At 38.1% G+C, this 17316-nt stretch overlaps 1 long non-coding RNA gene across 1 annotated transcript; it reads left to right on the top strand.

The window, feature by feature from the left end:
- Window positions 1-4375: 4375 nt before the first annotated feature.
- LOC148123488 (uncharacterized) lies at window positions 4376-13174 on the top strand. Its single transcript, XR_015738807.1, has 2 exons — window positions 4376-5447; window positions 7056-13174. It is a non-coding gene; the product is annotated as an uncharacterized LOC148123488 (long non-coding RNA).
- Window positions 13175-17316: the final 4142 nt, after the last annotated feature.

Here is a 17316-nt window from a genome sequence, read left to right as displayed (position 1 = left end):
TAAGTGTCTTTTGGCCATTTGAACTTCATCTCATGAGAATTCTCTTTTCAGTTCAGTACCCCATTTTTTTAAATTGGGTTAATTAGAATTTTAATGTCCAGTTTCTTGAGTTCTTTATATATTTTGGAGATCAGACCATTGTCTGATGCAGGGTTGGTGAAGATCTTTTCCCCTTCAGTAGGATGCCTTTTTGTCTTAATCATAATGTTCTTTGCTTTACAGAAGTTTCTCAGTTTCAGGAGGTCCCATTTATTCAATATTGCTTTTGTTGTTTGTGCTACTGGGATTATATATAGGAAGTGGTCTCCTGTGCTCATGTGCTGAAGTCTACCTCCCACTTTCTCTTCTATCAGGTTCAGTGTGCTCAGATTTATATTGAGGTCTCTAATCCATTTGGACTTGAGTTTTGTGCATGGTGATAGATATGGATCTATTTTTTTCTTCAGGTTGACATTGAGTTATGCCAGCACCATTTGTTGAAGATGCTTTCTTTCTTCCATTGTATAATTTTGGCTCCTTTGTGGAAAATCAGGTTTGTGGGTTAATATCCGGGTCTTTGATTCGATTCCATTGGTCAATGTCTCTGTTTTTGTGCCAATATCAAGCTGTTCTCATTACTGTGGCTCTGTAATAGAGTTTGAAGTCAGGAATGGTTATGCCTCTGGAAGTTCCTTTGCTGTATAGGATTGTTTGGCTATCCTGGGTTTTCTGTTTTTCCATATACAGTAGATTATTGTTCTCTCAAAGTCTGTGAAGAATTTTGTTGGGATTTTGATAGGAATTGTGTTGAATTTATAAAATGCCATCGGTAGAACTGTCATTTTTACTATGTTGATCCTACCCATCCAAGAGCAGGGGAGATTTTTCCATTTTCTGGTGTCCTCTTGAATTTCTTTCTTTAAAGCCTTCAAGTTCTTGTCAAATAGATATTTCATTTCCTTTGTTAGTGTAACCACAAGATACTGTATGCTATTTGTGTCTATCGTAAAAGGTGAAGTTACTCTGATTTCCCTCTTTGCTTCTTTATCCTTTGTGTATAGGAGGGCTACTGATTTTTTTGAGTTGATCTTGTATCCTGCCACATCACTGAAGGTATTTATCAGCTGTAGGAGTTATTTGGATGAGTTTTTGGTGTCACTGATGTACACAATCATATCATCTGCAAATAACGAAAGTTTGACTTCTTTTTTTCCAATTTGAATCCCGTTGATCTCCTTATGTTCTCTTATTGCTATTGCTAGAACTTCAAGCACTATGTTGAAGAGATATGGTGAGAGTGGACAGTCTTGTCTTTTTCCTGATTTTAGTGTAATGGCGTTGAGTTTCTCTCTATTTAAGTTGATATTAGTTGTTGGTTTGCTGTGTATTGCTTTTATTATATTTAGATATGATCTTTGTATCCCTAACCTCTCCAAGACCTTTATCATAAGGGGGTGTTGAATTTTGTCAAATGCTTTTTCAGCATCTAATGAAATGATCGTATTGTTTTTTTCTTTCAGTTTATTTATATGATGGATTTTGTTGATAGATTTTCATATGTTGAACTAGCCCTGCATCTCTGGGATGAAGCCTACTTGATTGTAATTGATTATGTTTTTGATGTGTTCTTGGATTTGGTTTGCCAGTATTTTATTGAGAATTTTTGCATCGATGTTCATGATCGAGATTGGTCTGTATTTCTCTATCTTGGTTGAGTCTTTGTGTGGTTTTGGTTTCAGGGTAACTGTAGCTTCATTAAAAAAAAGGGTTTGGCAATGACTCTTCTGTTTCTATTATGTGAAACAGCTTAAGGAGTAGAAGTATGAGCTCTTCTTGGAAGTTCTGGTAAAATTTTGCATTAAAACCATCTGGTCCTGGGCTTTTTTTCGTTGGGAAGTTTTTGATGACAGCTTCTATTTCCTCACAACTTATAGGTCTATTTAAATTGTTCACCTGGTCTCGATTTTATTTTGGTATATGGTATTTATCTAAAAACAAGTCCATTTCTATTACATTTTCCAAATTTATGGCAAATAGGCCTTTGTAGTCAGACCTAATGATTCTCTGAATTTCCTCAGTGTCTGTGGTTATGTCCCCCTTTTCATTTCTCATCTTGTTAATTTGCGCATTCTCTCTCTGCCTTTTGATTAGTTTGGATAGGGGCTTGTCAATCTTGTTGATTTTTCTCAAAGAACCAGCTCTTTGTTTAATTGATTTTTTTTGGATTGTTTTTTGTGTTTCTGTTTTGTTGATTTCAGCCCTCTGTTTGATTATTTCCAGTTTTCTACTCCCCCTGGGTGAGTCTGCTTCTTTTTTCTATAGCTTTTAGCTGCGCTGTTAAGTCTCTAATGTGAGCTTTTTCCATTTCTTTATTGTTGACATTTAGTGCTATGAATTTTCCTCTTAGCACTGCTTTCATAGTGTCCCATAGGTTTGGGTATGTTGTGTCTTTATTTTTGTTGAATTCAAGGAAGACTTTAATTTCTGTAACGTGAGGGCCGGCTTGTTGGGGTATCTGTTCCCGCCCAGTACCCCACAGCTGGCAAGTCCCAGAGAAAATGAATCACACAGAGAACTCTATAAGTTATAAAGCTGATTGGCCCATTAGGTCAGGCTTCTTATTAGTCCTTGTAACTTATATTAATCCATTATCATTATCTATGTTAGCCACACAGCTCAGTACCTTTCTCAGCTGGACAGGTTACATGTTGCCTCTTCTGTGGTCTGCACAGGAATGGCAGAGGGAGCTTCCTGCTTCCCAGAATATTCCTGTTCTCATCGCCCCGCCTTTTCTTCCTGTCTGGTTGACCCACCTATACTTCCTGCCTGGCCAATCAGCGTTTTATTAAAATACATGATTGACAGAATATAGACAATTCTCCCACACCAAATTTCTTTCTTTATTTTTTCCCTGACCCAGGGATGGTTCAGTAGTTGTTCAGTTTCCATGAGTTTGTAGACTTTCTGGTGGTAAAATTATTGTTAAATTTTAACTTTATTCCATGGCGATCCGATAAGATACAGGTGGTTACCAAATTTTTTTTGTATCTGTGGAAGTTTGCTTTGTTACCAAGTACGTGATCAGTTTTTGAGAAGGTTCCATGAGATGCTGAGAAGAAGGTATATTCTTTCCTTTTTGGGTGGAATGTTCTATTGATGTCTGTTAAGTCCATTTGATTCATTACCTCCATTAGTTCTCTTATTTCTTTGTTAGGTTTCTGTCTGGTTAACCCTTTGGTGAGAGAGGAATGTTGAAATCTCCTACTATTAGTGTGTGTGGTTTGATGACTGCCTTGAGTTCTAGAAGTGTTTCTTTTACATAAGTAGTAGGCTTTATATTAGGGGCATAGATAGTCAGGATTGAGACTTCCTCCTGATGAATTGTTCCTGTTATGAGTATAACGTGTCCATCTCCATCTCTTCTGATTACTTTTAGTTTGAAGTCAATTTTGTTAGATATTTGTATAGCCACACCTACTTGTTTCTTAGGTCCGTTTGATTGAAAAACCATTTCTCAACCCTTTACTCTCTGTAAATGTCTGTGTTTGTGGTTCTGTAACCACATTCTGCAACATTCTGTAAGCAGCAGAATGTTGGATCCTGCTTTTGCATCCATTCTCTTAACCTATGCCTTTTTATAGATGAATTGAGACCATTGATATTAAGTGATATTAATGACCAGTAGTTATTAGCTCTGGTTTTTTATTTATTTATTTATTTTTGGTGGTAGAGTTTGTGTGCTTCCCTTATTTGGGTTGTGCTTGTGAAGGGTTGTTAGGTGTCTAAGTTATTGTGGGTGTTGTTGGGTTCCTTGGGTTGTGTTTTTTTCTATTACTTTCTGTGAGGCTGGGTTTGTAGCTATGTATTGTTTACATTTGTTTTTATCTTGGAATACCTTGTTTTCTCCATTGATGGTGAAAGAAAGCTTGGGTGATTTTCCATCCATGGTCTCTTAGTTTCTGTAGCACATCTATCAAGGACCTTCTGGCTTTCATGGTTTCCATAGAGAAGTCAGGTGTAATTCTGATAGGTTTACCTTTATATGTTATTTGACCTTTTTCCTTTGCCATTCTTAATATTCTTTCTTTATTCTGTATGTTTTGTGTTTTGATTATTATATGGCGAGGGGATTTTTTTTTTTTGATCTGGTCTATTCGGTGTTCTGTATGTTTCTTGTACCTCCATAGGAATATCCTTTTTGAGGTTGGGAAAATTTTCTTTATAATTGTCTTGAATATATTTTCTGGGCCTTTGAGCTGTAATTCTTCTCCTTCTAGCCCTATTATTCTTATGTTTGGTCTTTTCATGGTGTCTCAGATTTCCTGGATGTTTTGTGTTAAGAATTTGTTGGATTTGCTGTTTTCTTTGATCAATGAGTTTATTTCCTCTATGCTACATCCACGGCTGTCTCGCCAGTGTAGCAGAAATGCTGACTGGATGGGCAAATATTGCCGGCAGGATTGGGATTGGTGCTTCAAGGAGCTGTGTGTTCCAGGCGGTCCCTTGGCAACCAGTTGTGGTGTAATGCTACCTGAGTCGCCATTAGTACTGACTCGACCTGGCTGTCCTTGGAGCCATATGTGTGTCTTTTCCCTTGTCTGTGTGTTCTTTGTGATCCTTACATATTGCTAACAGATCAGACTATTCCAGGCAGTTGTGGATATAAACAAGACTGCTGAGGACATTTTTGGATTCTGCTCCACTATTAATTAAAGCCTTAAAAAAGTAGCCAGTTCTGGGAATTGCCAAAATCATCATTAGGACGATTCCTTGATGATGTAGAATAAAAGGAGTTAATCTTAGCAGAAAAAACCTTAGACGCCTTCTACAGGGAAACAGCATTAGGCATTTATGTACAACTTAACAGGAGGCCTATGCAACCTTCCTTATGGTCAGAAAACCTAGGCTAATTATAGCATCTGACCCTGAGAGTTGGGAAGGGAAAGGAGTTGAGATTAATGGTACAAAATGAGTCTCAGAAAGTTTTCCAGGAAGATAGTAGCCTTCTTCTTTCTCACCCAGACACACAAGGTCACTTAGCTGAGCCCAAGTCAGCCACCTGGTACAAGCTGATAAAGTTGGGCTAACTCAAGAACAATGGTCTCTCTAATAACAAGAAAAAAGAAGGGGTAACTTTACAAATGTAAGAAAGCAAAAGTCCTTGTACTCATGCCAAAGCATCTTTAAAGATTCTCTTTGAAAAACTGTTTTATGCCGTTCTTTTCTATTTTATGATCTGATGATGTATGCCTTTGCCAAGTCCTTTGTTTTGTAATAATATATAATCCTGCACTGAAGTAAGTAAATCGCACCAGCATGTCTCAAAAACATTGAGAGTGTCTGTGTGTCACTTTTCCTCGCCGTATCCTGATTTCTCCTGTGCCTTCGCCCTGATTCCCTTACGGTCTGAGTGGCTCCCTTGAGCTGGTCCGTAGCAGGTGGCGCCCGAACAGGGACTTGAAGGACAGGTAATCTTTCTCTTTTCTTTCTTTTCCTTTTATTAGTTTTCAGGAACGGCTCTTACCAGGGAGCTGCAGTCCCGCCGGAAGATTTGCCGGTCACAGTGTAAGTAATCCTGAGGAACCATGGGGCAATCTATGAGAGATGCCTTATCAGCATTAGTCCAAGGAATGGCTTATGCTGCAGCAATGAAGGGTTGGAAATTCAGCGCCAATATTGAAAAGACATATGAAGGAGGTGTAAGAGACACCTCATCTCTCACTTGTTATAATTGTGGGAAACCTGGGCACATGCAGAAAGACTGCAGGAGGCCCAGGGGAGCAGGGCAAAAAGGAGCAGGGCAAAGGGGAACTCCCGGACTTTGTCCCCGATGCAAAAAGGGAAAGCACTGGAAGAATGAATGTAAATCTAAGTTCCATAAGGATGGAACGCTCTTAGATAAGAATAAAAATAAACATAAAAATAGAAATAAAAACCAGGCAAATATAAAATAAAAAGTCTAAAATTATGATCAGAGAAAAGTTAATATGGAATTTTAAAAAGGCACTAGCAGCTAAAGGACATTTTCTATGCTTCTTCTCTTTTCTGAGTTAAATTTTTCACTGTGATAACATTCAAGGTTTCTTCCGCTGGCCAGCAGTTTCTTCTCCTAACTCTTTCCTGTCCTAATACTGCTTATAAAAAGTTTTAAATTATATCAACTTGTGACTTTAAAAAACATTAATTTAAAAACAAATGTTAAAGATACATTAGGCTTCTATATTATCTAAAAACCACCAAGGGCAAAAGGGCTAAAATAATGATAATAATAAATAAAAATAATAAAAGGAGTTTGTCTAAAAGTGTCTGGCTTAATTAATGAAACAAATATTAAGAAAGGAGTCAAACCTAAAAATTACAAAAGGTATATAAAATGTTATAAAAGGTAATAAGAGGCTAAAAGAAGTTTGCTGTAATTTCTTATATCTGAATGTTTAATGGTCAATTCTGGTTTAAAAAGGATTTATCTTGTGAAAAGGTCATGGTTATTTCTTTTATGCATGCTTGTGTAGCTTTATGACAGTAAAAAATATATGAGGTGAGTATACTCAACAGAGTAAGGGTCTCAAAAATTCTGTCCTATGAACATCATATGATTTTGCCATATCTTGCCAAAAACTTCCTGAGCATATATTGATTTGGGTATATATTGTTTTCTTTAATATAATCACTGATTAATTGTTTATGCTAAAATAATGCTTTCTCCACATTCAGCAAAGAAATTATATTTAAGATTCGTCTTTTTTCTAAGTAAAGACTTTCTAATATCTTGACAGTTATTTTTTGCAGTAAAATATTCAAATGTTCTGACTCATATAATTTTTGAGAATTTTTATGTCTTAAAAATACAATACAAATACTTATAAAACGTTTCATATTGTTTATGATTAGGTTTTAGCCTCATTGTCTTTACTAAAAATGATTAATTTACAGGTTTACTTTAACAAAGATATGGTATATATTATTGGTTTGTTAAAAATATAAGTTAATAAAAATAATAAAGTTTGCCTAATCAGAGATACCTGGATAGCCCTAAATACTTTAAAAATCTGTACAAAATGGCATTTAAAATAAAGGTTAAAAGGCTTATATTAGACGGAGACTCTGAGATCCTAACAGTGACCCAAGGTCTCCAAAGAAGATTATGCGACACCATGATGTCTCCACCTGGATAACAACGATGCTGACCACTGGGTAAGATGACCCCCAGTGCAACACCTGCTGTCAGTACCTGGTCCAGACCATGAACAAACAGCAGGGGAAATAGTCCTCAGGTAAGCTGGGGATCCTGTGACCAAAGCAGGGGAAAATAGTTCTCAAATAAATGGGAATCCTACGACTAAAGTAGGAATGATTAATTGTTTTTCCTATAAATAAAAGGAAAGCGTCTGCTGTTAAAGCAAAATTCATTAAGAGCTCTCTTTGTAAATAGAGAGAAGGCAACCGCGGCAAAGTGGGGGTTAATTACTTTTCCCTGGAAATGAAGGGGGAGCAGCCACTATCAAAGCGGGAGTTTTATTGCCCATTCCATAAATAAGGAATGAGTAAAAAGCAGTTTCGCAAGTCGACAAAACGAAAGTAAAAAAAAAAAAAAAATCAATTAAATATGGGTGCTAATCAATTGCACTCAATTTTTTTAGGCTCTTAATGAGCTGCTATGTTTAAAGAATCTGGAAGATAAGACAAAATACTTAAAAGAAATTTTTTGCCATTGCACCCTGGCTCGCCGTTTCAGGAAGTCTCTCGATGTCATTGTGGGAAAGGAGGGGAGAGACCTAGACTTTGCATTTAAGCAAGGGATCCTTAAGGGAAAGGAAAAATCAGTCAAGAAATCAGAGCCAGGAATTTAAATCCTGAGGCTCCAGAGTTTACCATACATGAGTTGCCTAGAGCAACACCAGGTAATGCTGGCCTTGATTTGGCTAGCTCAAAGGATATGATTCCTTCTAAATAGGATGGCATTGCCTTAGTACCCACATCAGTGAAAGTAACATTGTTGCCACAAACTGTGGGACTTATAGGAAAAAGTTTCAACTATCAAAAGAATTCTAAGGTTGTGTCAGGTGTCATAGATGCAGACATAGAAAATGACATTAAGGTCATGGTGAAACCAGGGACAAAGAATTGCTCAACTATTACTGCTACTTTATGTTAATTTACCTAATAAAGTTTTGAGGAATAAATGAGAGCAAGGGCAGTTTGGATCCTTAAGGGAGGGGTCAAGTCAATTTGGAAGTTAATTAGAGGCTGTCTGGAAGATCTATATTACAGTAAAGCAGTAGAAAATGGACAGGCAGCGCTGAAAATGTTGCAAGAGGAAAGATCAAAAAAGTCAGAAAAGACAAGCAGTAAAAGGAATCATCAGGAATGGGGAGAGTTATACCCGGACCTTTCTGAGTTAAAAGAGTCAGATAAGCAACTGCAAGCAATTGTAAGCAAATTTGAAAAGGCAAAACTGAGAAAAAGGATGAGAAAAAAGGAGAAAGGAGGTTTAAAAGCGCTGACGCTTTGCCCCATAACACCCTCCACCCCTCCACCTTATGTGGGAGGTCAGGGCAGCTCCGAAAGCACATTTTATCTAAGCGTTTGGAAAGAGGTGAGAACTGAGCTGCAATCAGCATACCCAGTGTTTCAAAGTCCGCAAGAAAATAGATACAAAAAGGATAAAATCATAAATTATCTAGGAGCATGAATTTGTGAGAAGCAAATTATTCTACAAAAGGTAAAATTGAGAAAAAATAATTTAAAGATCTTGAAGGATTTTCAAAAGTTGTTAGATGATATAAATTAATTTAGATGTTATTTTAAGGAGCATCCTGTAATATTTTCTGAAATAACATTATCACAGCCTATTTCCATGGCCCCAAATGTATTTACAGACGAATCTAAGACAACATTTAATCTAATATCAGATTCTACAGATGTTAATACCCTCAGAATTTTAGAAGTAGCTGTACCTATTAAAAGTCCCAGCCCTATGTGCCTTTTATTTCAGCAATCGCAACATTTAATTTGGCAGAGAAGAAATTGTTTTTACATTCAACATATGAAAGTCCATACAGCTCTGCCAGGACCTTTGAATGAAGGAAATAATATAATTGATCAATGGACTAAAATGAAATATATATATTCATATATATAATAAGTTCTACCTTGGAGAAGGCGAGAGCTTTTCATAAAGCATTTCATGTCAATGCTAAAGCACTATAACAAAAATTTCATCTCTCTCGAGCAGATTGCTTGACAGGTAATCTTACTCATCAACATCCACCCAGCACTGAAATAAATCCACGGGGTCTACTCCCTCTAAAAATCTGACAAATGGATGTAACACATGTACTCTCCTTTGGAAGGTTATGCTATATGCATATGACTGTTGATACTTTTCCATAGTTGCCTCAGCACACACAGGAGAAGCTATTAAGGATGTTATTCAATATCTCACTTTATGTTTTCAAATCATAGGAATGCCTTTACAGATAAAGACAAATAATGGGCCTAAAAGTTTTAAATGTATTAACTTCTGTTCCTAGTATAAATTTGTCTCTACAGGTTTCTCCTTGGTTGGCAGACACAAACAAACATTAATTGCTGCCTACAACCTGCTCTAAATGACTGTGGACCATGGACTTGCTAAAAACTGATATGGACCAGTCTAGCCGATGTGAATGCCCCCTGGCTCTTCAACAAAGTCCAATGTTTCTAAAATTTTCTCTTCTTTACTAGCATTTCACCTTTGTTAACCCTTGACAACGTCGCCCCAAAGTCAGCTGGAAGCAGTTAAAAGAATACATCGCCCAATTATCCCTGGTTAAAATGCTAAGTCAAAAGAGATGTATTAAAAATCTGTAATTATAAGAAACAATTTGCCCAAAGTTAACAAAGCTAGCTTATGATTGAGCTGACCCTTAGGACCAGGAGGATTGGGGAAATATAGGACCCTCACCCCTTACTCTCAAAGGGACAGAAAAAATTTCTTAGCAGGATGTTTTCCATAATAATGTTAACAATTATTAACTAATTATAATAATAACTTCTTTATAGACACCTTTACAGATAATGGTCCTACTTATGTTTCTAAAGCTTTTGAGACTTTTTGTGCACAATGACACATTGTACATACTACAGGCATCCCATATAGCCCTCAGGGCCAAGTAATTATTAAAAGAGCACATCAAACATTAAAATTACAGATTGAAAACTTTCAGAGAGCACATGAATATTTTGCTCCTCATCATTTATTATCACATACCTTATTTGTATTAAATCATTTAAATACTAATGATAAAGGATTGACACCTGCAATGGTGCATTGGACCTGTGAGTTTAACTCTGTCCTGCCAAAGTTCTACGGAAAGATCTCTGTCTGGTCAATGGAAGGGACCAGACGTTCTTAAATAACATCGGGGCGAGGGTATGCTTATGTATTTCCACAGGATGCCGACTCCCCCATCTGGATACCAGACAGGCTCATCCAGCCGACGCCAGGAGAGGCAGCGAAAAAAGAGGAAGCTACAGAGACAGACGAGATATCTGACGTGTCAAATGAGGAAAATGAGAGCAACTGCGTCACAGGCTCCGAAAATCACCTGGACAAAAATTAAACGCCTTGTCAAGGAAGCTGAAAGTCTGCTTATTCAGCAGGGATAACCCCTAAAACCTAGCCTGTACTTTCTTGCCTTTTTAGCTTTGATATCTGCTCCCCCTACAGTACAGGGAATGGCTTATTGGGCCTATGTTCCTAATCCCCCAGTTTTACAACCTGTTGGTTGGCTAGATCAAGAGCCCATCAGGATTTTAACTAATGATACTAGGAGACTGGGAGGTGCTCAGGACTCTGACGCAAAAATTAGTTCGTCCTCGTTACTAACCTTTGAGGGACGTTCTGATTCCTTGCCTATTTGCATTACACTCTCTGGAAAGGTACCAAAAAATTTGCTTGAGTTCAGGCTATGGAACTTTTCTTACTGACAGCCCAGATAAGGAAAATGTTGGTAAGAGATGGATTTGGAAAATTCAGATGCAGACCTTAGGAGAATGAGCAGGTCTCATCTATGCCTATTAAACCATGTATTCAAAAATATCAAAAAAAAGGATCGATTTTGGGATTCAGCTATTAATAAGTTCCCTACATGGCTAACTTGTGGCTTTCCAAATGCAGCCACTAAATATCAGCCTAAAGATTCCTCTTATAAAAATTGGGATTATTCTATATCTTCAAGTCAACAATATTTTTATAAAAATCATAGAAACACTTATCAGGAAAAATTTCATCACTATAAATACGTAGGAATAGGAGAGCCCTTACAAAGATGGTTTTCTCCAGGCTTTGTGGAGCCTACATGGTTTGCTAAAGAAGAAAATGTTACTAAAAAACATTCTGACCTATATATGTGTTTCTGGACAAAAAACCTAATCATATTAAGTCTGAGCCCATAGGACTCAGGACATGTGTTTCTTATCCTAATGCATTGTTATTAGCTCAGCCTGCTTTTGTTAATATTACCAAAGTAAGTCCTATCAAGTTGTTTGTCATTCCTGTAAACTTACTAATTGCATTACTTCAGCTAAACCAAAAGATTTAAATGTTTTGCTTGTTGTTAGAGACGCCCACCTTTTGTTATCTGGTACAACCTAGGAGGTTTGTGGCTACACTTATTTTAGACATAACTTTTGCTATAGCTACAACAGCTTTAATTCAAGAGATTCATATTGCTCATTATGTAAATACATTAAATAAGAACATTACATCTACATTACTGAGACAGGCAGCAATTGACAATGAATTGGAAGCAAAAGTTAATGTATCAAAAGAAGTGGTCCTTGTTCTTGGACAGGACATTGCTAATTTAAAAACTACTCTATCCACACATTGTCATGAAAGCTTTAAAGCAATCTGTGTCACACCACTAAATTATAATTATTCAGAGCCATGGGACACGTTAAAAGCACATTTACAAGGTATCTAGCAAAATAATAATATTTAACTACATTACAGAAAGATATTTCTGCTATTAGCCAAGCTCATTTACAAATAAAAAGTTTACAAGATTTGGTTAATAAAATTGAGTCAGAAATTAAGGCTTTAAATCCATTAAATTGGATGCAGTATTTTGTCCTCATTGGAATAATGATTTTATTAATACTGTTGCTGGTTTTCCTGTTTCCCTGTCTCCTTAAATGTCTTTTCAATTCAGTGGCCCAAGTGAAACAGGATGTGTTCGAGTTGCATTTTAAAAATAAAAAACGGGGACCTGCTACATCCACGGCTGTCTCGCCAGTGTAGCAGAAATGCTGACTGGATGGGCAAATATTGCCGGCAGGATTGGGATTGGTGCTTCAAGGAGCTGTGTGTTCCAGGCGGTCCCTTGGCAACCAGTTGTGGTGTAATGCTACCTGAGTCGCCATTAGTACTGACTCGACCTGGCTGTCCTTGGAGCCATATGTGTGTCTTTTCCCTTGTCTGTGTGTTCTTTGTGATCCTTACATATTGCTAACAGATCAGACTATTCCAGGCAGTTGTGGATATAAACAAGACTGCTGAGGACATTTTTGGATTCTGCTCCACTATTAATTAAAGCCTTAAAAAAGTAGCCAGTTCTGGGAATTGCCAAAATCATCATTAGGACGATTCCTTGATGATGTAGAATAAAAGGAGTTAATCTTAGCAGAAAAAACCTTAGACGCCTTCTACAGGGAAACAGCATTAGGCATTTATGTACAACTTAACAGGAGGCCTATGCAACCTTCCTTATGGTCAGAAAACCTAGGCTAATTATAGCATCTGACCCTGAGAGTTGGGAAGGGAAAGGAGTTGAGATTAATGGTACAAAATGAGTCTCAGAAAGTTTTCCAGGAAGATAGTAGCCTTCTTCTTTCTCACCCAGACACACAAGGTCACTTAGCTGAGCCCAAGTCAGCCACCTGGTACAAGCTGATAAAGTTGGGCTAACTCAAGAACAATGGTCTCTCTAATAACAAGAAAAAAGAAGGGGTAACTTTACAAATGTAAGAAAGCAAAAGTCCTTGTACTCATGCCAAAGCATCTTTAAAGATTCTCTTTGAAAAACTGTTTTATGCCGTTCTTTTCTATTTTATGATCTGATGATGTATGCCTTTGCCAAGTCCTTTGTTTTGTAATAATATATAATCCTGCACTGAAGTAAGTAAATCGCACCAGCATGTCTCAAAAACATTGAGAGTGTCTGTGTGTCACTTTTCCTCGCCGTATCCTGATTTCTCCTGTGCCTTCGCCCTGATTCCCTTACGGTCTGAGTGGCTCCCTTGAGCTGGTCCGTAGCACCTCTATAGTATTTTCAGAGTCTGAGATTCTTTCTTTTATCTCTTGTATTCTGTTGGTTATGTTTGTCTCTGTAGTTCCTGTTCATTTACCTAGATTTTCCATATCCAGCGGTCCCTCGGTTTGTGTTTTCTTCATTATCTCCATTTCAGTTTTCAAGTCTTCAGCTGTTTCCATTACCTGTTTGACTGCTTTTTCTTGGTTTCCTAGGGTGTCTTTGAGGGATTTATTCATTTCTTCAAACCTTTTGTTATTCTTCACATCCATTTCTTTAAGGGAGGTTTTCACACCCTGATTAAGGGACTTCATTTTTATAATGTTATGTTTAAAGTCTATTTCTTCTACGTCATCTGGATTAGGGTATTCAAGTCTTCCTGTTGTATGTTCACTGAATTCTGGTGTTATCATGTTGTTTTTCAGATTGTTGGAGGAATTCTTGTATTGGCGCCAGCACATCTTTTTCTTCAAATGCTGTTAGGAGAGTCTTGGCTGCTTGGTCTGATCTTTGTTGTGGCTACCTGTATACTTGGGGGTTTTTCTTGGTCTGCCCTCTCTTAGGTCCCCTTAGCACTGGAGTCTCTCAGATCCTCTTCTCCCTGGAGTACTGGAGTAGGCTGTGGTGGTGGATCTAAGGGCCCCGCAGATGGAAAGAAGTGCTTGGGGGGAAAGCTGGAATGAGATAAGTAGAGAAAGGCAGTAGTCAGAGAGAAGCCCCACAGAATGCTCAGAAAGTTTAGGAGATTGGGGGATGCCTGTGCTCCATTCCCAGGGCATGGTAGGGCACTCACTTACCCCTCCTGAGGGATAGAACTTCTGGTACAGGATCAGGCCACTTGCTGGCCAGGGACCTAGCAGACAAAAGGGAGGGCTTGCTGGATGCAGGCTCAGTGGAACAAAGAAACTCTTGTAGCAGTTGCACTCACCACTTTCTCTCCAGACCCTCAACCTAGAAGCAGGCTGAATTGGGGGATCCTTTGACCCCACAGATGGAAAGGAGTACTTGGGGGGCAAGCTGGGGTGGGATAAGAAGAGAAGGTAGTAGCCAGGGAGAAGCCCCTGCTGAATGACCAGAAAGTTTTGGTGAATGGAGGGTGCCTGTGCTCCCTTCCTGGGGTGTCCGGCCGGCCACACGTCAGATTCACACTCACCCCTCCTGAAGGATGGATCTTCTGGTACAGGAACAGGGCCACTTGCTGGCTAGGGACCTCGCAGACAAAAGGGCAGACTTGCTGGTTGCAGGCTCAGCGGGACAAAGAAACTCACCACTTTGTCTCCTGACCCTCAGCTCCAAATCAGGATGAGTTGTGGGATTCTATGACCCCACAAATGGAAACGAGTACTTGGGGGACAAGCCCTCTGGAAGGATGAATCTTCTGGTATAGGATGAGGGCCACTTGCTGGTCAGGGACCTCACAGAGCCTGATTATATCTTGAACCTGAATGAAAAATAAAATCAAGTCTGTATCATCTGCTGTAAATTCAGTGGTTTCAATATGCAAGACAACTCTTTCTGCATATTGCAAATCAGTAACTATATTGAGAGGTTCTTTAAATTCCTTAGTACAATGAAAATAGCACACAGCTCTGCCTTTTGGACAGAATTATCAGGGCTTTGTTTCACCTTATTTAAATCTTCTGATTTATAATCTGCCTTTCCTGATTCATTTGTGTCAGTATAAAATGTCTGTCTCTGGCAGCAGCTCCATGGCTTTTCCCTGATGCCACCTTCTTTCTCCCAGCATTCAGCTTAGTTTTCCCTGCCAAAGTTCTACCTTGCTATGGGCCAAACCTATTTATTCATTAATGGTAATCACGATGTACAGAGGGAAATCCCACATTCTACCAGGAAACTCCTACAACTCATAAACATCTTCAGTAATGTAGCAGAAGACAAAATCAAATAAAAAAATTAGTAGTCCACCTTTATACAGATGTTCAATTGTAACATGACAGGCCGGCTTCTTGGGGTTTCTGTCCCACCCGGTATCCCACAGCCGGCAAGTCCCAAAGAAATCAGAGTCTATATCAGGTTATAAACTGATTGGCCCATTAGGTCAGGCTACTTATTAGCTCTTATAACTTATGTTACCCCATTATCCTTATCTACATTAGCCACATGGCTCAGTACCTTTTCCAGCGGGGCAGCTTACATGTTTCCTCTTCGATGGTCTGGAGGGAGCTTCCTGCTTCCCAGAATGCTCTCAGTCTCTTTGCTTCACCTCTACTTCCCGTCTGGCTTTCCTGCCTATCCTGCCTGCCTGGCCAATCAGCGTTTTATTAAAATATGATTGACAGAATACAGACAATTCTCCCACACCAATCAATGGGCAGAGGAAAAAAACCAGAGAAATATCATCCTTCACAATAGCCACAATAACATAAAATAACTTGGGATAATACTAATTAAACAAGTGAAAGACCTGTATGACAAGAACTTTAAAACACTGAAGAAAGAAATTAAAGAAGATACCAGAAATGGAAAGATCTCCTCTGTAGGTAGAACTAAAATACTAAAAATGGCTATCTTACTAAAAGCAATCTATAGATTCAATGCAATGACCATCAAAATCTCAGCAAAATTCTTCACAGACTTCAAAAGAACAATACTCAGGTTCACGTGGAAAAAAAAAACCCAGGATAGCCAAAACTATCCTGTACAACAATGAGCTTTATTAGAATTGTTTACAGGATTATGATAAGCAATTGCTTACTAGAGCATAAAGAACTCAAACACAGTTGTTATCACTAATCTTGAAACCAGCATATGATTAAGTTCATGAGTACTGCACACCTGGAGTACACTAGACACCCGTAGGCACATCTACAATTTAAAAGTCATCCTATCTTGATGACTAAAATCCACTTCTAAGGAGCACGATTTCTGAAGTTCTTCATTTGAGTTAAGAACACTGGATCCTTTCAGGTTCAGGGATTTCTTGAAATTGTTTTGAGTGGTGTACTTTCTGCTTTAATCAGCTTCCCTTCAAGAATAGATCATTCCAGTCTCCAGGAAACTATTACACAGCAGCATATAACAGGTTTCTGTATTTCAAACTCGACTATATGCCTTTATTATGATGTATTTGAGGTTGGACAAAAACATTTTTAATGAAAATTGTCCTACATTTTCTCATTTTTAAATTTCTCCTTTGCATAAACTCTTTTTTTAAAATATTTTTTATGGTTTATTTAACTTTATTTCATGTGCATTGGTGTGAAGGTGTCAGATCCCCTGAAACTGGATCTTCAGACAATTGTGAGCTGCCATGTGGGTGCTGGGAATTGAACCCGGTCCTCTGCAAGAACAGTCAGTACTCTTAACCACTGAGTCATCTCTCTAGCCCCTTGCATAAACTCTTGATGTTTTCTAAGATTTAAAAATAATTTAAAGGCTTTTACAAGTTTGTCATGTTCATCATGATTCTCTAGTGTGGAGTCTCGAGAGTAGCTAAGAATAGAGCTTGGTTTAAGCACATGCCAAATTATTTCCAATGGAAACTTTTCTTGTTGGTATGAATTTTGAGAAACTTTCTCAGACCTGAGAGGCTGGTAAAGATGGTCGTGTGTATATAACATTTTTAAGATTTCTCTTTGATATGACTACTTTGCTGTGTTCTCAGAGTGATGTTGTAGATTAAAAAGTTTCTCATATTGACTACTATGGTGGTTTGAATAGGTAGGGCTTCCATGTTTTCATGTTTGAATGCTTGGCCTATAGAGAGTGCCACTATTTCGAGGTATGGTCTGTTTGAGTAGGTGTGGCTTTGTTGGAAGAATGTGTCACCATCAAGGCAGGTACTGGGGTTCTATATATACTCAAGCCACACCTAGTGCACAGCTCACTTTCTGTGGCTCAATGATCAATATGTAGTTGATGTCTCAACTCCTTCTCTAGCACCATATGCTAATGGTCTAAAACTCAGATAGAATTTTCTTCTGAAGTGAAATTAAATGTTTTCCTTTAAAGCGTTGCCATGGTCATTGTGTCTCTTCAAAGCAATAAAGCCCAAACTAAGATAAATACACTTGAAAGGTTT

This window comes from Myodes glareolus, chromosome 1 (genome assembly GCF_982192425.1).
Source record: "Myodes glareolus chromosome 1, mMyoGla1.1, whole genome shotgun sequence".
NCBI lineage: Eukaryota > Metazoa > Chordata > Mammalia > Rodentia > Cricetidae > Myodes > Myodes glareolus.
This window is presented reverse-complemented; position numbering and strand designations above follow the sequence as displayed.